The following is a 23,521-nucleotide window of genomic DNA, read 5'->3' as shown; positions in this document are numbered from 1 at the left end:
CGTATGACATTTTTTGTAACCCACAACAAAAGGTAAATAAATTAACTGTACACATTCAGCAGTTAGAAAGAAAAAAGTAGCACATTTTTTGTAATTCTGAAGTGTGATGTAAACAAAGATTCAAATAGGATCAAACCATCAAGATACTTTTACTTGGTAATGCACACATGATGAATATTCACTGAAACCTGATTTCAAAACGTTATCATTTGTGTGCATAATAGTTTTATCAATAAAACTGTGTCTGGGCAAGTTTAGTGGCCATTTCTATGGAAAATGTGCTGTATGTGAATGACACCGTGCTACCACATGATGCTTTATTACATTTAAAAAAATCACCCACCTCATGCTTATTAAAGGTAGGTGGGTTGCACAAGTTTGTTGTTCTAAAAAGTGGGTCATGGTTCTAAAGTGTTTGGGAAGCACTTTGTTAGGGTGACCAATTCCCCTATATAGGGGGGACGGGGACGGGGGGGGGGGTGGAACTGTGAAGTCTCCTTTTTAAGGACAAGTTTGATTCCTTAAATAGAAATCCGGAGAACAATTTGCAAGAATCTACATTTAAATCAGACATAGAGGACCCTACGCACAAGACAGGGTACACTCTTGATTTATTATTTACCATAGACCATACAGTCTATTGACACTTACGTTGCAGAGTTAATCCAGCATAATTTACAAGGAATTTCAGTCCTCCTATGAAACGAGATTATTGTTCATTGGAAGTAGCTGTAAATGAGCTTGCAAAAGCTATGACTAAGACTGGATTCTTGTGCCTTGCAGGAGTTGAGGAATTCTACCAGACAATCCTTATCTGCAAAGTGGTATACTAATGAGCTCAAGAAAGTAAACTGGTAAAGTAATGCTCTTGAGCATTGATGACCGTAATCTAAGGGCTTTGGAGGACCAGCAGGCCAAGAATATCGCACTAAAAGTTTATCACAAACAGCTCAGACAAGCAAAGAGACAATGTTTTGTAAAAAGATTGGAGGAGAATAGTGGCTCATTTTGGGTGCTATTTAAAATAGTTAAGGGGGGCACATTGACGTTTTGAGCAAGTCAATCAGAGTTGCAGTCAGACGTTGTGAGGAACTGGCTGCCTTCTTTAATGAGAACATTGATTCTATATGTTCGAGCTCTGAAAATCGACTCCCTGTGGATGAGAATCTTTTTAGAGGTACCAGTCCTCACCCAAGGGTGGTTTTTGGACATAACGATGGAGATGGTGGAAAAGACTATGGCAAAGTTGAAATCTGGTTCACGTTTGAATCCATGCCTGCATTTCATCTATTCTAGTTTGGCCCCTATATTAAGCCCATATTTCACACTGCTTTTTAATAAATGATCAAAGAATGCAGTGTATCCCTCTGCCTCAAAGCATGGCCTGGTTTTGCCATTGGTGAGTAAAGCTGGTGTGGGTGCTTCTACCATGTCCATTTACTGCCCTATCTCGCTTCTGCTATATATGGCAAAGATGCTGGAAAGATAAGTTAATGTCCAACTATCAAACTTTTTTTTAGAGAGAAACAAGCTGCTTGACCCCACTCTGGATTTGGGTCTAAAAAATGGCACTGAATCTACCATGTTGGCGTTATTGGACAGTATCAGGTCAGGGGTCAATCCGGGTAAAGCCGCTGCCTTTATCCTAATAGACCTGTCCGATACTTTCAACAGTGTCTCTCATAGTCTATTGCAGCAGAGTTTGCACGGAATTGGCCTGCACTTTTTTACCTTGCAGTGGATTGGCTCATTTCTGAGCAACAGATCTCAATCGGTACAGCTGACCCCTTTTAATTCTAAACCACATTGTTTAACATATATATTTCATCTCTGGTGGCCATTGTTATGGCTGGGGGTTATAGACCCTTACGTACGCTGATGATTCTCAGCTCATTATTTCTATCGATGAGAGACATGCAGAGACACGAAGTAGCAAAGTTGATACAGGCACATTGTCTGAAACTCGACGCGGACAAAACCGAAATCATGCTCTTTTGTGGGGCTTGTTGAGTTTGGCACGACTCCTGGTGGCCTATGCTCATAGGCCTTGTTCCAAGACCAAAGATGGTAGTCGGGAATTTAGCTTTCTAATCAATGATTCCTCCTCTATGCAGGATCAGGTAAATGCTGTGTGCAGGGTGTGTTTTGGACTCCTGCGCTTGTGCAGGTGGTTTCGGTGGATCCTCACGGTGTGGCAGAAGAATGTTGTACACACATTGATTATGAGCAGACTAGATTACGGCAATGCTCTATATTTAGAAATGGCTAACTACTCGTTCATCCACCTTCAATCTGTTCAAAATTCAGCAGCAAGACTGATTTACTGATTTGTAATGTTACCAAGAGGAGTTGGACTACGGCCTGTCTGAATTCTTTCCACAGGTTTCCTGTGCGCAAGAGAGCCACGTTCAAGTTGCTCTGCTAACATATAAAACACTCTGACACCAGTCCCAGTTGCTTTTTACAAACTAGCGCGGGCTCTCTGCTCTTCGGAGCAGGCCCAGTTATATGACAGGATAATTGAGAACTCCAGAATGGGTGGCTTGTCTTTTGATTACTTAGTGGCCTCTCACTGGCATTTCTTGCCTCTTATTCTTCACCTGACTTCGGCTCTGCAAACTTTTCGGAAGATATTGGCTGTTTCCGCTTTAACCCCTCCCATGCTCATGACGAGGTCGGCTTGTCATGAGCCACGGTGCTCGTGTGCTCATGATGAGCTGAGCTCGTCATGACCTTTGGAACGCTCGCACGCTGCTCTAATTCCCCTGCTGTGCGAGCGTTCTACAGGAACAGGTGTGGTCATGACGAGCTCAGCTCGTCTTGAGCACACGAGCACCGTGGCTCATGACGAGCTGACCTCGTCATGAGCACCGGGGCGCTGTGCGCGTCCCCCGCCCCCTAGCCCAGCGGGGGAATCAGACCCGCGGCCAAGGGGTTAATGGCCTTACCGTGCATGAAGTTCATGTCAATGAGGTCTAGTGCCGCAAAATATCGCCCGGGGGATGAGGATGCGCTTAGTGAAAAGAAAATAGTATGGACGATGGGGCCCTCAATTGAATTCAGAAAAGTTCCAACCTTCCCATTTCTTTATATTTGTTTGTGAATTAAATAACATATTTCATCCTTTGTGTACTTCTTTGATGAATGCAGGTTTATGTATTTTTGTTGTTATTGCTTTTCTGTTTAAATAATTGGAAATGCTTAGGTCCAGATCCCTGGCTTCCTCTAATGATTCAGTGGGGGTCCCTAGATTCCATTAATGATTCAGGGGGGGGGGGGTTCACAGAAATCAAAAGAATAAGAACTACTGGTTTAGATTCATTCTTATCTTTAAAATGTTGGCCTCAATATTGAGTTTTATGTGATTGCTTTTATTTTATCTTTGTATTTCTTTTAAATCTTAACTGAAACTGACGATACTGCTTTGAACCTTGCTTGCTAAAGCTGTGTTTTTTTGGGACGTTATCATATAAAAGAGCTTAATGTCTATCAAAGAAACAGAGGCAAATGTTAGAATGCTTTACTTTCAGTATCTCAACAGCAAGAACAAACCATAACCTGAATCCACTACGATACCCATGAACTCTGGGAGGATTTTCTTACATAAATATATGACCACTATCTCCAGTAGGTATACCCCTCCCCCCTCCTCCTTCCCCCTCCCCCTCCGCCCTGATGATGGAAAAGCTGGTTAACTGCTCATGTCAGTGGGGCCAGACATTCAGATTAAGGCTTTACACCGTATGTCAGGAAGGCTATAGATCCAAGTCTTTAGTAATTTCCTAAAGACTGATTCGGAGGTGATTTGACGAAGAGGAGGGGGGAGTTGATTCCAAGCCTTAGAACCTATGACTGCCAGAGATTTCCCTCCCTTTGTGATCAGTCTGAAGGTGGGAATGATCAGCAGGTTTGCGTTGGTGGATCTCAGGTTGCGGGATGGAAAGTATCGCATGAAGCTCTTTTGAAGATATTTGGGCCCTCGTGAGTGAAAGGCCCTGAAAGTGATAACTAGGTCCTTAAACAACACACGCTTATGAATAGGTAGCCAGTGGAGGGCGCCCAACGCCGCTGAGGCCGAAGATTTCCTGGGCCAGCTCAGCACCAGTCTGGTGGCTGCATGCTGGACCATCTGCAGCTTGTGCAAAACTGCTTTGTTCGTTCCTGCATATAAATTATTGCAGTAGTCCAGCCGAGATGTTATAAGGGCAACTGCCACCATTTGTCTGGCTGAGAGTGGTAATAGGTCAAAGAATTTCCTCAGACCTTTAATGATGTTGAAACAGGTACCAGCCACGCCTAAGGCCTGTTGCTTGAACGACAGAGTGGCATCAAACTTGATTCCTAACTGCATTGATTGTGTTAGGGGGTGCAATGGCTTCTTCAGGCCACCACTGCTTTGGACTGAACTGGTTTTGTTGCCCGAAAGGCAAAATTTCAATTTTTCCTGAGTTACACCTCAGGTGGTTGTTACTCATCCATTCAAAGGTGGCTGAGAGGCAGTTTTTAAGATTTTCTTCTGCTTCTGTTGTGACGTTGTCCAGCACCAGGATGAGCTGCGTATCATCCGCAAAGGAAATGGTGTTGATCTTAAAGGATATTAGTTCAATCAGGGGGGCCATATATACGTTCAAGAGCGTCGGGCTTCAGCGGTAAGGAGGAGAGCTGACTCTGTGGAGTGTTGGGCTCTAAAACCCGATTGGTTGGGGTGCCAAACATTGTTTTCCTCCAGAAAGGTCGTGAGTTGCCTATTCACAAATTTCTCGTTTAGCTTGCACAGGACAGGTAAAAGCGAGAATGCCAGTAAGTTTGAATGGGTCCCCGCCCTGTGCTTTGCCCTTCTTTGCACTCAGTGTCACCAAATCCAGAACATGCCAGCATCCAACTGGATGTTGAACATCTGCATTGACAGCAGCACTCCATGTGCCCCCTCACTGATCTACAGTTCTTATTAACTGAAGAACATTGGTATACAAAAATACAAAACTCCTCAGAAAAGTGGATGGGGCCCACAAGACTATTCTATCACATTTATCCCCTTTCAAATAAATCATTGTCACTGTAACATGAACATTAAAAAGAAAAGGCTGCAAATATTCATGCAACGTTCGAGGAGTTGTGTTTGATAATAGGGGCCGTGAGCCATTCGATTGGGGTGGTAGGACTGATTCATAACCAGTCTACTTGGGGTAGCTTGAGGGTTGCCTCCGAAACTTTTTGGGATTAAGAACAAGGGGGCCTTGAGGTTCCGTCTGCCCTAACCTCTTCCTCAGGAAACATTTCTGGTAGATGGTTATTAACAAATTGTCCTTTCCATTGGCTGTATAGCCAATGAAACTATGGTGGCTTGCTTATACGGAAAACATGTTTCGTCTTCTCAAATTGGTCTTTCTGAAAGAGTGAAGCTCCTTTGCCTCCTTTCTGTGATGTAACAGGACCCTATGACAGGACCTTTGTGGCCCGTTGACAGGCCTGCCCTTGGTCACTGCCTGCACCTCATGTGGGTCATCCAGTACATTGGACCCATTAGCCCTTCATTAACCTTCGGTGAAGATTTGGACGCTGCCCTAGAACTTCCACTAGGGTGGCTTGGTGGAGTGGAAAAAAGAAACACAAAATCCTATTTCTAATGAAGTGGCAATATTACCTCAAAGACTGACAAGCATATCTTAATCTGCTTTGTGTATATAGTGCTTCATACCCTATGCCAGCCATTTCCAAGCACTGTAAATAACACATTTTACTATTCCTCAATTTATGGTCCTCGTTTTGCAGAGTTTGTAAAGCTGCACGTCCGAATCTGCTTTCCTGGTATTCAAACTCCTACTCTGAGGGACACTGTTCAGATGCAACACTGTTTTATATTTATGTGCAGACATCTGTGTCGACATTTTGCCTGGGGATAAGGGTGTGTTCACAATGCAGAAATGATTTTGTCCATCCCAATTGCAGGCCCATTAGCTTAAGCATTGTCCTGAGTTGGGACATGTGTGCCACTCCACATGACAGCCAGCAGGTTTTATGTGCAGGCAACTGTGTCATCCGGGAACGGAGGACTGACATATTTAAAGTTGTGTCACATAAATGATTGTACCTTGCCACTCACAACACTTGTTAAAAGTTCTTCATGTTTAGAATGTGTTCATTTGTCGAATTGTGGAAATAACACTTATGTGCCTGCATGATAGATGTCTCACAAGGTAGTGCACACAAAACGACATTTCCACTTTTATGGAAGACGCTGGCACCTTTTCAAAGAAGCCAGTGTTAGCGATAAATGGTGTGGCTTGATCTCCATATGCATGTTCCCACAGTGGTCTTGAGTTCTTGAAAGTCCTTTGTTGTCGATGATACAAGCTAAGGAGTTTCAAGACATCAAGACCTACGTTGGTCCATGTAAGTGGACATTCTGCAACGCCATTTGTTTCTGACAAGTTTTTATTTGGAACAGTGCCAGCTTTTTCAATGAAGGTGGAAATGTTTTTTAGTGTGCACTTCCCTGTGAGACATATTTCATGCAGGCACATAAGTGTTCTTTTCACAAAATGGCAATTTACCACATTCAATACATGTCGATTGTGTAAAGTATCATGAGTCCCAAAGTACCAACATTGAAAAAAAATTTTTTATGACAAATGTACTTACAGCGCTCTGAGTGTGGTGACACCTTGGGGAGTGAGGTGGGTTAGTTTGCCCTGAGGGGCAACACTACTGTTTCTTTCATGGTGAACAAGAGGTGGCATCACTTCATTGTATTGATCTGCTCTCCTGTAAACAAAAACTAGCTTCTCTGGGTATTTCTCATTCAAGTTGTGGCCTGGTGTGTTCTTTGGATCCTTGTGTCCAAGTAGCATTGTGTCTAAACCAACTGGGCAGTAAAGGGCTCAAAGATGAGCAGAGGTATCTGGCTGTTACTCATGATGCATGGCATGATTTGCACTGTTGTGGTATATAAATAAATAATACCGGATCTAGGTTTGTCTAGACTTAGCAATAACAGATAGCTCAATAAATAAGAGTCAAGATTCGAGGTAGTAGGAGTTTGCAGGTTTATTACAGCAGAAAGGACAGGAACAGGACAACCTGCACAGGAATAGGATGGCAGGGCCTGACAGGGGGGCCCCGACAGGACTAGCGTGGCCCGGCAGCTGCCGGGGCTGGATCTGGGATGAGCGCGCTAACATTTAATAACAATACACGATCATATATACTAAAACAGTTGCATTATAATACATACGATAGGCGGAGCAGTGGGTGTGGTCAATAGCAGTCGCGAAAGATAAGGGTGAAAATGGGTGTAACAGGGGCGTATACATAGACATGTGATGCAAACGTAACAGAATATGTCATGAATGGGGCGGAAACATGGAGGGGGCTACCTAAGGAGCCGGGACCTCTGACCTAATGGTGCGCGCAAACTGGCAATGACGTGTTACTAGGAGAAGCTGGGGGCTACGAACTCTGTGCTAGGAGCAGAGACTGAAGTCTGGAGAGTCAGGGCGACATGTACCTAAACAGTATCTAGTATCTGATGTTTAGAGAACATGTTGATATAAACTAAGAGTCAGGAGGGGAGAGGCTAACTTGATTCTAAGACTGGAGCATGCATTATTCTACATGTAGTGCGTGATGAAGAATATTAAATGATCATTAATACAGTATTTCTCCAACATGGAGACGCAAAGGCTAGACTATGATGGTAACTATTGATGCGATTCAGTAGCTTAGGAATGCAGAGAAGGAGGACTAACTGATAACTGGAATCATAACATACTCTTGGCAGACTCAGAGGCAGAGCCAGGCTGAACCGGGCACTGTGAGGCAGGAAGTAAGTGAAGGGTCAGGGATACAGGTGGGGGCTGTATCGCTCCTCAGCGAGGCTCAGGAGACAGAAGCTGAATCTGGTGTCCAGGCCCTTTTGAGGCCTAGAAACGGGGACTTTACAATGGAATAACGTGCACACTGAGAAACGTGGCAACGTAACTTTAAAGAGGCCTGATATTCGTAGTATTCACGAGAACTGGAAACTGACATACTAGAGATGGACACAACTGTAATTGCGTCTTTAATCGAACATGGGGAATACATATGCATATTAATCATGCACACATAACATATGATGGAGGACGCGTAGGGACACAGAACATGGCAAAATTTACTTTTCCACATTCCCTCCTTGTCACTACGTTTCCATCAGGAAACATCAATATTCATGATACCGTCTATCATTTCATACAGTATCATTTGCTCGTCTCGAATTTTCTTGGAACGGGATTTAGAACGGGGCTTGGGACTAGGAATACAAGGGGTAGCACAAATGCCGCAAATCGCAGGGCCACATTGTATACAGAGGCAGCAGCTGAATATGATCGCTACTGCAATACCTAGAAAGGACAAGACTTTCCATCCCCAAGCGGAAATTATATTCCAGAACCAACCGGACCATGTCCAGGTGCCTGGATCTTGGTGTAACAGATGGGCAATTTTATGGAGTCTGGTTATAGCTGAATAAACAGACGGCGCGTTATTTGGAATGAAAATGCAGCAACTAGATCCGATGACTCTACAGGCCCCGCCCCTATCGGCCAATATGACGTCAAGGACGAGACGATTCTGTAAAACGACAAATCTCATAGCAGATTGCTCTTCAGTTAAGTTACCTAGAGCAGAGGCAGTCTCATTTACTACAGCTTCAAGGGTTCTGGTTAACCTACGGATTAGCTTACTATTCTGGATAGGTCCTATAAAGAAGAAGAAACCTCTATTGAAATCTGTATACTGTTCTAGAGCAGTTTCAGTATAATCGACAATTGGGGACTCAATCTCCCTTCTATGTCTAAGGTGTACTAGATGTGTGTTTCTGTGATAATCAGATGGGGCTAGGAAAACAGGTGGCAGTAGGAAGGCAATGTAACAGATTCCCTCCCAATCGAGGGGCAGACGAACATATGCGGTCTGACCACAAATAAAATAAGAATGACGTGAAGCTTTGAAAATAGATTTCCCACTGTCACTGTACTTGACAATAGTAGTACAATCGCTGTGTCCTACATGTACGGAACCATTATTTCTAACACATAATTCGCCTTTGACTGGTAGTACTGAAATAGCAGGTAAGTCTGGAGTGGAATCAGACTGAACATTCAGGACCATGAAATTCGAAGAATAATTACCTAAATTGTAAACTTCGTTTTCTAGATCTAACCCTGTTCTGTGGGGAAGACCTTGCTTGTCTGGGAAACATGTACTGTTAAGAAAAGACCTATCTGTTGAAGATGACGTTAACGTGGACCATGCTCCACACGAACCATTATGTGAAAACGGATAAGGAAAGAGTGGCAGAACTCCCTTCGGGGTCTGGAAAGGGGGGAGTCGACCACACACCCAACAATTAGTGGCATTGCTGGTCTGGTGTGAATAATGTAACATGCGGATAAAAGAATTGTTACGCATAGCGAGGCGGTAAGAGAGTTCATGAGGAGGCAGATCACTAAACGTGTGCTCTACTGTAACATTAGAAGACTTATTTACATGAGGAACTGGAAAATACAGATAAAACGCATAACTGGTGCAGGAAATCATAATACTGAGAAATAATATGAAACATAGAAAAACGATACATCGGATTGAGTTTTGACTAACTCTCTCACTATGGGGGTCTATTTTATACATGTCAGAAACCGGTCTAACCGTTTCACCTAGGGGAGGACTTAGACAATCAAACTGGCTGACTTATTTTACTAGACCTTAACTTCTTCTTATACTCCTGTTGCGGAGTTTTCTCTAACAGGGAGGGTGCAGTATCAGTGTCTTTTGCGGGACAGTCCTTAAGAATAGTACTTTGGCAGTCCTTTAAATCCTCGGAAATGTTCTTTGAAACTGGTTTCAATCCATAAAACCTTTTGATATGCGAAAGATGCACCCAGCCTTTGCGTCCCTCCAACTTCACGGCTGTACGGGTGGCCAGGAGGACCTGTCGGGGCTCCTTCCAGCGAGGCTCCAGCGGACTTGAACGATCGAAATTTCGCACTAGGACCATGGATCCGGGAACGATTTCATGCGGTGCCACCTCGGTATTGTCTGGAAATGCGGCGGCAACCTGTGAACGACAAGAGTTGAGGGCAGACATCAAGGAAGCTAGGTAATCTGTCAGCATATTACTTGAAACATCGGTAATACTTCGGGGTCTAGGAGTACCCCACATGTTAGGGGGGCGGCCGAAAACGACCTCATACGGGGACAGACCTGATCTGGAATGTGTGACCATGCGCATATAGAACAGGGCGACCGGCAGAGCTACTAGCCAGTCCACACCTTTCTCTTGACAAACCTTTGCAATTCGAATTTTCAGGGTCTGATTATGTCTCTCTACGAGACCGGCTGCTTCAGGATGGCGTACACAATGGAACTTCCACTGGTACCCTAACAAAAGGGACACGTGTTTCATGAGTTCAGATGAGAATGGCTGGCCGTTGTCAGAATATACGACTCTAGGGAGTCCATAACGGGGGAAGAACTCACGAACCAACTGCTTGGCAGTGGTCGCGGCTGTGTAGTCTGGAACTGGATATGCCTCCGTCCACCTGGACAAAGCGCATACAACTACAAGGACATACTTGAAACCTCGACATCGCTCCATCTGAATGTAATCCATCTGGAGGACTTCAAAAGGGTGGTCAGGGGGCTGGAATCCACCTTGTTCCACCGGGACACTTTTACCTGGATTAAACTGGCAACATATCATACAGGTACGGACTTTCTGCTTGGCTGCAGCTCGTAAATGCTTGTTGAACCAAATATTCTGGATACTGTCTAACATAGCTTTTTCTCCTAAATGTGCTGGACTATGTGCGGTATTGATAATGACTTGAACCATGGAGTCGGGGAGAAACCAAGTGGCTTTACCCTTCGTTACCCATCCCTGATCTGTCTGGACCCCTCCTTGTTCGGACCATTTCTTGATTTCCTCGGGAGTAGCATGTAACTGGATATCTATGACATCTTGAGTGGGGTCCTTAACTGTCATACATGTAGTCGGATCTGGAGTGTGTGTCGGTGTCTTATCAACTGGAATGTCTGGTGTCTGAGCTGTAAGTTTGGCTGTGCGATCTGCTAGATCATTACCTTGAGAAATAGTGTCAGTAACTTTCGTATGTGCTTTGCACTTCATGATAGCAATGGATGTCGGTAAATGTATGGCATCTAACAGAGCCTGAATAAGGAGACCATGCTGAATCTTGGTTCCATGAGAAGTCATGAAACCTCTCTCCTGCCAGAGCACTCCGAAGTCGTGTACGACTCCAAATGCGTAACGTGAATCTGTATAAACATTAACTTTCAGGTTCTTGGCGTGTATGCAGGCTTGAGTCAGAGCAACTAGCTCTGCTGCTTGAGCAGACAGGGTGTCAATACGGTGTGTTTCAATAACTTCAGTGTCAGTAGTCACTGCATACGCGGCTACTAGTTCTCCTGTACTTGTTCTCATACATGAACCATCCACATAAAGTGTCAGGTCGGGATCTGGTAATGGAATATCTGTCAGATCTTGTCTTGGCTTTGTCATGATGTTAACTACTTCCACACAGTCGTGTGTGGCAGGATTCAAAGTAACTGATGGTAACAATGTAGCAGGGTTTAAAACGTTGCAGCGTCTGATTTCTATGTGTGGCTGGAACAGTGTCAATTCATAACCTGTTAAACGTGCAATTGTCAAGTGCTGAGTTTGTGTTCGGTTTAAAAGAACTTCCACGGAGTGTGGAACCTGTACTGTCAGGGAGTGTCCTAATACTATGGAATCACTTTGTCTGATAGCAAGTGCTGTGGCTGCAACTGACTTAAGGCACGCAGGCAGAGCCTGGGCTACAGGATCTAATGTGCTCGAAAAATAAGCACAAGGCTTGTATTGTCCTGCTTGATCTTGTGTGAGAACAGATAATGCTGTACCTTCACGTTCAGTGACGAAAAGTGTAAAAGACTTACTGTAGTTCGGTGTTGCTAGAACTGGAGCTTGACATAAAGCTTTCTTTAACTCATTGAAACTAAGTGTATGTTCAGATGTCCAAGGGAGGACAGTCGATACGGCTGCCTCCTGTGTCGTTAACTGTATCAGTGGTTTAGCTAGAAATGCATACTGAGGAATCCATTGTCTGCAATAAGAAGTAAGGCCAATAAAAGCACGTACCTCCTTCTGGGTCTTGGGCTGAGGAAGACTCGCTATTAACTGGATACGGTCTGGTGTCAACTGCCTACCCCTCTTGGACAGTAAGTGTCCTAAGTAGACCACTTGCTGGACACAGAATTGAAGCTTCGAAGGGGACACCTTGTGCCCCATCTCGGCGAGAAAATACAAGACTGTAAGTGATGCTCGCTCGCAAGCACGTTCAGAACGGGCTGTGATCAGTAGATCATCGACATACTGGAGCAGGGCAGTGTCAGTTGGCATGTGAATGTTGTCTAGTTGTCTCTTGAGTGCTTGACTGTAAATACTAGGACTTTCTGTGAAACCTTGAGGAGCGCGTGTGAACATATAGCTCCTTCCATTTAAACAAAATCCGAAAAGAAACTGGCTGTCTGGATGAATGGGGACACTGAAAAACGCGTTCTTGAGGTCTATGACTGTAAAAAATGTGGCTTCGGAATCAATGGCTGTCAATAGGGAAGAGATATCTGGGACAACTGGGTACTGGGGAATAATACATTTATTAAGTTCTCGGAGGTCAATCACTAATCGATATACTGGGGGTGCATTTGGATCAGTACGTTTCATAACAGGAATGATCGGAGAATTGCATACATTGGAGTCAGTTTCTACAACTACTCCTTGAGCCATGAGCTCGTCAATAATTTTGGATAAGGCTGCTACAGCCTCAGATGGCAATCTGTACTGTCTTATTCGTGGCAGGACTACACCTGGCTTGAGAGTCACACGATGGGGTGTGATTTGCATAAAGCCAACATCAGTTGGACCGTGCGCCCATAGATGCTGCGGAACATTAGACAATCTTGGATCAAAATCTCGTAATACATAGTGACCCTTGAAGTCGCGTAGGAACAATCGTATTCCCTCTGGGGAACAGCATATAACTGCACCTAACTCTTTCAGTGTCTTAATGCCTAATAGATTTTCTGGACATGACTTAGTAAGTAACAGGTCAGTAGTGCGGGACAATGGACCTACTTCTAGAGTAACTGGCTTTGATATTTCATTTACAATAGGTTTTCCTGAAAATCCAAGGGAAACATTTCTAGAGCCTGAGAGCGGAGCCCCTGGAACTTCGGCGTGACTTATAGTGGTCCTACTTGCCCCTGTATCAATCAGAAACTTTCTGTCTTTCCCTAATACTTGACTGTGGACATAGGGACCTTCTTGATCTACAGGTATCTCGATGAGAGGCAAGCCTACCTCCCTCTCTAGGCTATTTCATGAATATGGCTGATACTCTGGATACTCAGACTGTGCATACTGGTACATCTGCTGTGTAACATGCTGTGTTGCAGCGATAGGCTGCGGTACAGTAACTGTCTGTGGTGCATTCTGTGACTGAGGAGTCTGTGTAACTTGTTCTTGTCTAGGCGGACGTGGTCTTTCTTTAGTCTTACCGGTAGCTATGTTGTGTTTCAGAACTGCACACTCGTTTATAAAATGACCTGGCTGTTTACAATAATTGCAGTTTCCTTTAACGGGAGCTGCAGGATGACTGGCTTGATTTGGTCCCCTCTTCTGACTGTCTTGAGGAACAGATTGTGCAACTAGTACTTTCATTTTCGTGTCTTTCATACGTTTTCTCTCGTGATCTTGCTCTTCTCTGATTCTATTCTGGTGATATTGAAGCATCTGTAACATTTGGGACGGGGTATTAGCTTGCCAGGTACTTTCGACTTTCAAAACTCGGTTTTTAATTTGTGGACTTGAATTCTCGACTAATTTAGTAACAAAAAGATGAGGGTATGATTCGCTACTTGTCTTGAGGCCACTGTTTATGGTAAAACATTTCTCAAATCTGGAATAATAATCACTAATATCTTCATCTTGTTTCTGTTTACATGCTGAGATTGCATCCCAGTCTTCTTTTCTAGTTGTCAATAACCTAGGCAAAACTTGTATTAATAATTCTGGTAATTCTTTACATTTATCTCCAAGACCGGTACCTGGTACTCGTGCCTTGTCTTCCGCTTCTAGGACTGTCCAATTGATCTTTTTCTCTCCCACCTCCCATTCTTTTTCTTTGAGTTTCTCATATACCCCTGCGGGCAACAGGACCTTTAACATTTTAATAATATCTGGATACGTGTATTCTCCCATACGGAGCATGTCTTTTAATTCTCGGTGGAACCCTGCTGGATCTTTATCATGACAGGGAATTAACTTTTTCATCTCTAGGAGTTCCATCTTTGTGATCGGGGTGTAAACAAACACTCGTTGCATTTCACCACCGTCTGTCTTAATTGGATGCACTTCTCGTAACGGATTCTGTCTGTCTATGTAAAAGGGTTTACTTTCTGGAGGTGAGACATGAACAAAATGCGGGTTCAAAAACGTTCTATATTTGTGGCGCTGTTCTAGAATGACACTAATCAAATCGGTACCTAAACCTTTCCATTTGTACTGGAGTAACTCGTTCAGGACATCGTGTAACGGACCTGGATCAGAATGTTGATCCTCATACAATGTAATGAGGTGCTGGATCATATACATACCCGCCAGTCGTTGCTCGGCTGGGGGCATTTTCAGAAACATTTGGGCCACTATTTCGTCTGGAAAAGTGGTAGAATCAGTAATCCATCGGACTGCTGATCGGACTAGTTCTTGTTCATGCATAGTACTTAACTCACTATAACCGATTCGTGATTTCAGAATGTGATCGGTAGCTTGAAATACTTGTTCTAGAGAACCTTGTTCTGATGCTGGATGGTGAAAAACTGGCTTGTATTCTATACGTGAATGGCGATCTGGAAATCTAGATTTTCCTACATACGCTATTCTGGCGGGGTTCTCGTCCTCTACCTCTTCAGTATCAGAGTTACTTTCTTTCTCGCTTACTTGTGCTGCTTTACGTTGTTCGTGTATCCTTATTATTTCTTTACGAATCTTCTTGTACATACTCTCTATACTACTGATGGTCTTATGCTTGCCCTCGGCTATATTATCACTCCACCTTGTCAGGATTTTCATTTCGGCTCGATCTTTGGTCGGATAATCTTGTTCTCGTATTAAACAATTAATCAGAAACTTTAATAACATGAGCTGGATCTCAGCTTTCCTTTGAGACATGACTTCACTAATACTTTCTGGATCATTCCCTGTACGGATGAAACGATATATTCTGTCTAGATCTTCTTTCATATCTGGTAGGGTGACTAGATACTCGGTCACCTTTCTCACGCGTAATGAATATAAAACCATATTATCCTCGCCTGGAACTGGATCATAGCCACATTCGGTAAGGGCTTTTCTTATTTCTGCAACAGACTGATATCTGGGCGTACGCTGTGACGCTTGTGCATGTAATTCGGCTAACGTTAAACGCTTGTGTGGCGGCGGGGTTCCTGGAGGACCTCCCCCTGCGGCCCCTAAACTAGAGTCGTCTACTGATGCTCTTCGTCCTGGCAGAGTGGGAAATGGAAATGCAGGCTGGACTTGTATGGCGGGCTGGACCGGGGGTACCGTAACAGGTACTCCGGTGTCTGGAGGAGCGGGAAGTGCCTGATTTACAGGGACTGGCGGAGCGGGATTTGCATATTCTGGGACTGTGTCGTCCAAATAGGACGAAATGAAAATATCAGCTGCGGTCGGTTTGTGACGTAGCTTGGTCGGAACTAGTGGTGGCGGGAAATTACTGGATGCCTCTGGGGTCGCTTTTGGCAAGCCCTCGGCAAGAAGAGGATACATACCCTTAATAAGAGCATGCCTCTGTCTGTCTGACTGTTCGGTTTTAACTCGTTCACCAATCTCGATTAATTCCCTTTCTTGGGCTCGTTCCAAGGATTCTCTACTTAGTTCTGACTTTCTGATTTCTTTTTCGGTTCTTTTATGAGATTCTTTGCGCCATAACTCAATGGCATCTTTCTGTGACTGTCTGGCTTTCTTTTTCCATAATGCTTCTTCTACTCGCATGATTCACTCGGCATCCCATGTGCCTGATACAGGCCATCTATACTTTTCCTCTAACTGTTTGGTATACTCTACCCATAAATCTAGATACAATATGGCGCTTATGCCATGCTTCTGATACATGAAATGACCTGGACTGTCCCTAGGCGGGACAGGAACTGCTGCTTCTAGCAGACCTTTTCTGGTTTTTAACTGACGCAGTTTTGAAAAGAGCGGCATGACTGAACTATAATCTGGACACAACACAATACACAATAAACACGATAATTACTTCACACTCATACCACGACATTAAAATACATGAATAACATTCAGAATAACAGTTCGAACAGAATACTACCTGGAATACGGAAAACAGAATACATGAATTTTCTCAAGAACAGAACTGACTAGAACAGAAACTAGATGCACTGCTGAAACAGTACGAAACTTACCGGTCTCATAAAGAGACACGTCAGGACCCGCATCCACCGAAGTGGACACTTCGTTTGTGGGTCTGTGTACCACCAACCCACGGACCAGAGTCAATTAGATTGACCCTGTCTAGATACTACCCCAGCAACGGTACTCACCGGGCAGCAAGAACGGAAGGCCTCGGACTGGACTGGACTGCTTCGACGCCGGACGGACGAACTTCGAACTTCTGTTACAGGTGGGCCTCCGGATACCTCGGACCTTGGACTCTCGGCTTGGGCTCTGGTCGGGACTCGCCGCGTTCCTCCACCGTCTCGTCTGGATGCTGGACCGCCTCCTCCGTCTCCTCCGTGGGCCTGAGGGATACTTAAAGCAGAAATATCTGCCGGTGCGCAGAAGAGTTCCGTCACGACTGCAGAGGGTCAGGGGGTCGGCGTGGCTTCACCGACGCGTGGGGAAAGGGCAAGTCCCTATTCGGGCGCCATTATGTGGTATATAAATAAATAATACCGGATCTAGGTTTGTCTAGACTTAGCAATAACAGATAGCTCAATAAATAAGAGTCAAGATTCGAGGTAGTAGGAGTTTGCAGGTTTATTACAGCAGAAAGGACAGGAACAGGACAACCTGCACAGGAATAGGATGGCAGGGCCTGACAGGGGGGCCCCGACAGGACTAGCGTGGCCCGGCAGCTGCCGGGGCTGGATCTGGGATGAGCGCGCTAACATTTAATAACAATACACGATCATATATACTAAAACAGTTGCATTATAATACATACGATAGGCGGAGCAGTGGGTGTGGTCAATAGCAGTCGCGAAAGATAAGGGTGAAAATGGGTGTAACAGGGGCGTATACATAGACATGTGATGCAAACGTAACAGAATATGTCATGAATGGGGCGGAAACATGGAGGGGGCTACCTAAGGAGCCGGGACCTCTGACCTAATGGTGCGCGCAAACTGGCAATGACGTGTTACTAGGAGAAGCTGGGGGCTACGAACTCTGTGCTAGGAGCAGAGACTGAAGTCTGGAGAGTCAGGGCGACATGTACCTAAACAGTATCTAGTATCTGATGTTTAGAGAACATGTTGATATAAACTAAGAGTCAGGAGGGGAGAGGCTAACTTGATTCTAAGACTGGAGCATGCATTATTCTACATGTAGTGCGTGATGAAGAATATTAAATGATCATTAATACAGTATTTCTCCAACATGGAGACGCAAAGGCTAGACTATGATGGTAACTATTGATGCGATTCAGTAGCTTAGGAATGCAGAGAAGGAGGACTAACTGATAACTGGAATCATAACATACTCTTGGCAGACTCAGAGGCAGAGCCAGGCTGAACCGGGCACTGTGAGGCAGGAAGTAAGTGAAGGGTCAGGGATACAGGTGGGGGCTGTATCGCTCCTCAGCGAGGCTCAGGAGACAGAAGCTGAATCTGGTGTCCAGGCCCTTTTGAGGCCTAGAAACGGGGACTTTACAATGGAATAACGTGCACACTGAGAAACGTGGCAACGTAACTTTAAAGAGGCCTGATATTCGTAGTATTCACGAGAACTGGAAACTGACATACTAGAGATGGACACAACTGTAATTGCGTCTTTAATCGAACATGGGGAATACATATGCATATTAATCATGCACACATAACATATGATGGAGGACGCGTAGGGACACAGAACATGGCAAAATTTACTTTTCCACACTGTGACCTATTGATTTTGTGCTCAGATGTATACAGGTGACATGCATTTCTGTTTCTTCTCCTTGCCCACAGAATCCTCACCTGAAACTGGAGGAGACTGCTGCACGGACCAGGAGGAGGGACCCAGCCACAGTGCCACCAGCGTGGAGGAGTCCGAGGGAGCCAGTGGCATGGAGGGTGAGGGGAGTCAGTCTGCGGACCTGTTGGGAGGCAACACTTCATCCCACGCCGTTGGATCCGATTCGGACTTCCATGAGGAGGGAGAATATGCAGCAACACCTGGCAGCATCACCAAGTCTGTCCCCGCCTCCTCCAGCACCATCTCCACCCTCCCAGTTGCTCCTGTCCCTTCTGTCCGTGTAGCCCCCTACGTCTCCATCAGCCCCGGCACCGCAGCCCCTGCCACCCCTGATGCCCTCAATGCGGAGTTTCAGGACTTACTCCGCCAGTTACAGGTTGGTCAGACATCGATGCTGAATGTCGTCCAAGCCAACACTCAAATCCTGACACAGTTGTTGTCTTTCATGGAGGGCATGTCAACAACGATGTCTGACGTACGTCAGATTATGCAGTCCATAGAATCATCAATGACGGCAGTAGTTTCCCTCGTGGAGCAGTCCGCCCCGCCCCCCTCATAAGGACCCATCCACACTCCCCTCTCCCATATCTGTCCCACGGACACGCAGGAGGGCATGACCACGCATCCCAACAGACACAGGCAGCACACCCCCACATAAGGTGAAGCGCACACCTCCTGGCACGCACACTCAGGGGGCTGCAGGTACACACACAGGGGCTGGGGTTAGACTGCATACACGCATCCAGAGTCACAGTCCGCACTCCTCACAGCCCTCTTCCCTCCACTCCAATAGTGTCCTCCGGTGCAGGGGTTGGGCTGGACTAACTGGCTGCAGTGTGCTGCGCAGTGTATATGTCCACTTTCGGCGCTGCACCACCCATTGAGGTGGATGCGTCCACCCCTGAACCCACCACACCTACCCTTACCACTCCTGTCCCTGCGGTGCCTGGTCCTGCCCCTGATAGTGCCCCCCCCCCCCAAGGGTCAGCATCCCATGAGGTACTCCATGTGCAGGCAAGTTAGGGTTAGACGGCCTACCCAACGTCCCCCACCAAGGACATTTGTGTGAACTGGCCATTGGCCTTATTTGGGCACGGACTCATATTTTTAACATCCTATTTTTTTCCAGCTGAATAAAGCCTTTTATTTTACGTTCACCACTATTGCATTTCAGGTACTTGATGTTGGTGATGAGGTTCCTGGAGTTGGTGTCCTGCTAATGTTTTGGGGTTCGGAAAGATGTTTTTTGTTAATGGTCATGTGGTGGACCATGGTATCTGTGTGCCATCACAATGTCTCTGCAATTAATCATTGGTTGTGTGTGTTCAGTTTGGCTTGAGGCATTGTCCCAAGGAGTGTTCCTTCCTCTGTGGCACCTGACATCTTCACTGCAGACAGTTGCACAATTGTTGTGCTGACATGTGTGCACATTTCCTTTTTTGGTGACGGTTCCCTTCAACAATGGCCATGCCTGCTCACAGATGTCTACTGCTCATTCGTCTGTGCCATCCTTGCTACTCACTGTACTTGTATTTTGAGTATGTACAAATGCCTTCAGGGGCACATTCACACTTTTCACCACTATGCACGTGTGTAATCACAGTCTACCCCTATGATGGGAATTGTTATGCAGGGTATTTGGGCACATGACTCTCAAGTTTGTGCATTGTATCTAAGGGGATTCAACCCTATTCCTTCCATGAGAGACTACATCTTGGGTGGTCTGAACACCACCTGGCCATTCATATCAGTCCTGGGATGTGCGAGACAGTGTGTGTTCCCTTCCGCTCTCTTTGTTTGGTAGGCAGTTACATCACTGTACACTATTGTGTCATGATGGTAGGGTGTGTATTTAGCCTGCAGCCGCCATGGGTGTGTATGCATGTGGATTTTGACATCACACCCACATGTGGGGTGTCACGCAGTGTGTGAAAGTAATCCATCCTCCAGGTAGTGGGACACTGCTGTAAGTCATGTGTTGCTATGGCACTATCATTATAGTCACACGTTAGGGATGTGCACATACCCCCATGTAGTTGTGATATGCTGATGATGATGTACCCCCCCATTATCTGAGCACTGCTGGTAGTCCTATCCACCCACCCCTCATATGGCTGGCCACTGCTGGGAGTCATATCCACCCACCCCTCATATGGCTGGCCACTGCTGGGAGTCCTCTGCACCCACCCCCATATTGTTGGCCACTGCTGGGAGTCCTCTGCACCCACCCCCATATGACTGGCCACTGCTGGTAGTGATGTACACCCACACCCCCTTGGAGCTGGACACTGGTGGGCCAGACCTGCACATACCAATGTGAAGGTAATATGCAGGGCCAGATTGACGTGTACCCTTCTGTGTGTGCAGTACGCAGGGGTTGCTGGACACGCACCCCAGGTAACCGGACATTGGTGGTGATGTATGGCATACAGATTATGGGGTGGGACTTTGGTATGGGTGATGTTTCCCGCCCCTCAACCCCCCTAGCCCCTGGTTGTTGTTCTCGCACCAGGTCCTAGGCATACAGGACTGGGGTGACACAGACGATGGGGTTGATGGCGTGTGTGTGCCTCATATCACTATTGCAATGGTGCCATACGCGAGCGCACCGCACCCCTACATTCCGGGTGTGTGTGTCTCGTATCACTATTGTGATGTTGCCATACGCGAGTGTGTGAAAAGCACCGTACCCCTGCATTCGCATCAGCGTGTGAAACGCACCCTACCCCTGCATTCGCATCAGCGTGTGAAACGCACCATACCCCTGCATTTGCATCAGTGTGTGAGACGCACCGTACCCCTGCATTCGCATCAGCGTGTGAGACGCACCATACCCCTGCATTCGCATCATCGTGCGACACGCACTGTACCCCTACATTCGCATCACTCACACCCCATTACCCAAGCCGGCCCACTGTCAGCTTCAGGTGGGTACACAATGCAGCTTGTTGGGAACTCTCAGACACACACCCCTCTAACGGGATTGACTAATCTGTGCCCCTGCCTGGGGAGTTATCAGCCATCACTTGCCTTTCACCTGCACTTATCAAGGGCTGAGGAGAGCTTGAGATTCCCTGTACTTTCCTAACAGCATATACTTTAGAACATAAACACTACTATTTCCAAGCACCTGCTTTCAAAGCTACACAGGAGGTTTCAGCATCTAATTTTGTATGCAGGAGAAGAGTGCTGCGGGTGGTGGAAATGGACCTCCCTTTGTACTTCTAGCGTTTGTTGTTATTCGCAGCTGCAGGCCACCTAAAAACCTGCATCCTCTCCTGTTTATCCAAGACTTGAACTCTTTCAGCCGGCATCCGCCAGGGGGATGCTAGGTGGGTGACGGCTGCTTCTCCACTGGTACTGGTTTGGTGGTCTCAGCTGTCCACACCCGCACATCAGAAGTGTACCAGGTGCACAACAGTGATCTGTGGATGCCTCCCACAGGCAGGCAGTTTACCTAGGAGTGGAACGCTGCAGAAACAGTGGGCATGCAGCCCTGGGAGGCTTTCTCCCATCCCCTGCCTGTTCCAAGCGCGCACAGCCAGCCTTTCAGGATCACTGACCTACCTGTTCCCAAGTGCGTACAGCCAGCCTTTCAGGATCACTGACCTACCTGTTCCAAGTGTGCATGGCCAGTCTTTCAGGATCACGGACCTACCTGTTCCAAGTGCTGACGACCAGCCTTTCAGGATCACTTACCTACTTGTTCCAAGCGCACACGGCCAGCCTTTCGGGATCACTGACCTGCCTGTTCCAAGTGCACACAGAAAGCCTTTCAGGATCACCGACCTTCCTGTTCCAAGCGTGTCCAAGCGCGCGCAACCAGCCTTTTAGGATCACTGACCTACCTGTTCCAAGCGCGCACAGCCAGACTTTCATGATCAATGACCTGCCTGTTCCAAGAAAGCACAGCCAGCCTTTTTTAGATCACTGACCTACCTGTTCCAAGCGCGCACAGCCAGCCTTTCAGGATCACTGACCTACCTGTTCCAGAGGCGCACGGCCAGCCTTTCAGGATCACTGACCTACCTGTTCCAAGCGCGCACGGCCAGCCTTTTAGGATCACCGACCTACCTGTTAAAAGCGCGCACGGCCAACCTTTCAGGATCACTGACCTACCTGTTCCAAGCGCGCACAGCCAGCTATTTGGGATCACGAATATTAAATTCCATTTGCATGCATGTTACTCGTTGGAGGAAAGCAGCATGATTGGAAGAAGGGGTAAATTATTTGCTCAGCACCAGTGCTCTGCTACAGGAAACCCGGAATCTGTGTCTTGGCATCCTTAGCACCCCGAGAAACACATGCCACCAAAGTGCATGAGGAGCCTGGGTTCAAGCATGTCCAACCTCCACGTCACATAAAATGGGGGTTAGGGGATGGGAAGAAAGTGTCCCTCAAAAACAAGTGCAGCATTCTGCACTGAGACAGAGAGATTCTGAGAAACACCCCAAGCACCATGGTCTAAGGGTGTTCGATTTCATCACTCTAAGAAACAGGGGTTCCAACATAATATGCGCACACACACACACACATCCAAGCGCACACACATGCACACACACACACACACACACACACACACACACACACACACACACACGTACCACATTCCAAATTGGCTCCCCTAGAAATAAGGGTCACTGGCAGCGCACTGAATACTGCATTCAACATCAGAAGCCCCAGAAACAGAGGTCACTGAAAGGCCCTCCAAGCACACAGGTGTACCTCAGTCTCATCATGGAGTCACTGAGGAACCCTGACCACATATGAATATACTCCTTTCACAACAGGAGCCCCAGAAATAGGGTCACTCAAGAAGGCCTGCAGCACACGGGTATACCGCATTCATCATCAGTTCCCCCCAAAATAGGGGCACTGAACAACACCCACTGCAGCCGACATCAGTAGCCCCAGGAACAGAGGTCACTAAAGAACACGCACAACACTTAGATCTAATGATACCAAACCCTCAACCCCAGAAAAAGAGGGGCCAGGAAAGAAAGCCCAGGGCACCTACCTCCAATAACACACAGAAATACAGTGGCTTTTCAACTGGGAGTCCCCAATAAGCATTCATATAGCATAGGCCTGAACATCCTTAAACTCGCACCCTGAGAAAAGGGGTTTCCCAAACAAAACTAATTACACACGGATTCAACCAGAGTCAACCTGCAAGTAACAAGGGCCACCAAAAGGAAACCCAGGATC

General features: G+C 46.3%; 1 long non-coding RNA gene across 1 annotated transcript in view; it reads left to right on the top strand.

Annotated features, from left to right (window-relative positions):
* LOC144782466 (uncharacterized) overlaps positions 1-19,470 on the top strand; it is a 36,289-nt gene extending 16,819 nt beyond the window's left edge. Inside the window, exon 2 of the long non-coding RNA XR_013601156.1 lies at positions 18,307-19,470. This is a non-coding gene — a long non-coding RNA (uncharacterized LOC144782466). The remainder of the gene's footprint in view (positions 1-18,306) is intronic.
* Positions 19,471-23,521: the final 4,051 nt, after the last annotated feature.

Source organism: Lissotriton helveticus, chromosome 9, assembly GCF_964261635.1.
Source record: "Lissotriton helveticus chromosome 9, aLisHel1.1, whole genome shotgun sequence".
NCBI lineage: Eukaryota > Metazoa > Chordata > Amphibia > Caudata > Salamandridae > Lissotriton > Lissotriton helveticus.
The sequence above is the reverse complement of the archived record's forward strand: the minus strand, read 5'-3'. Positions and strand labels throughout refer to the sequence as shown.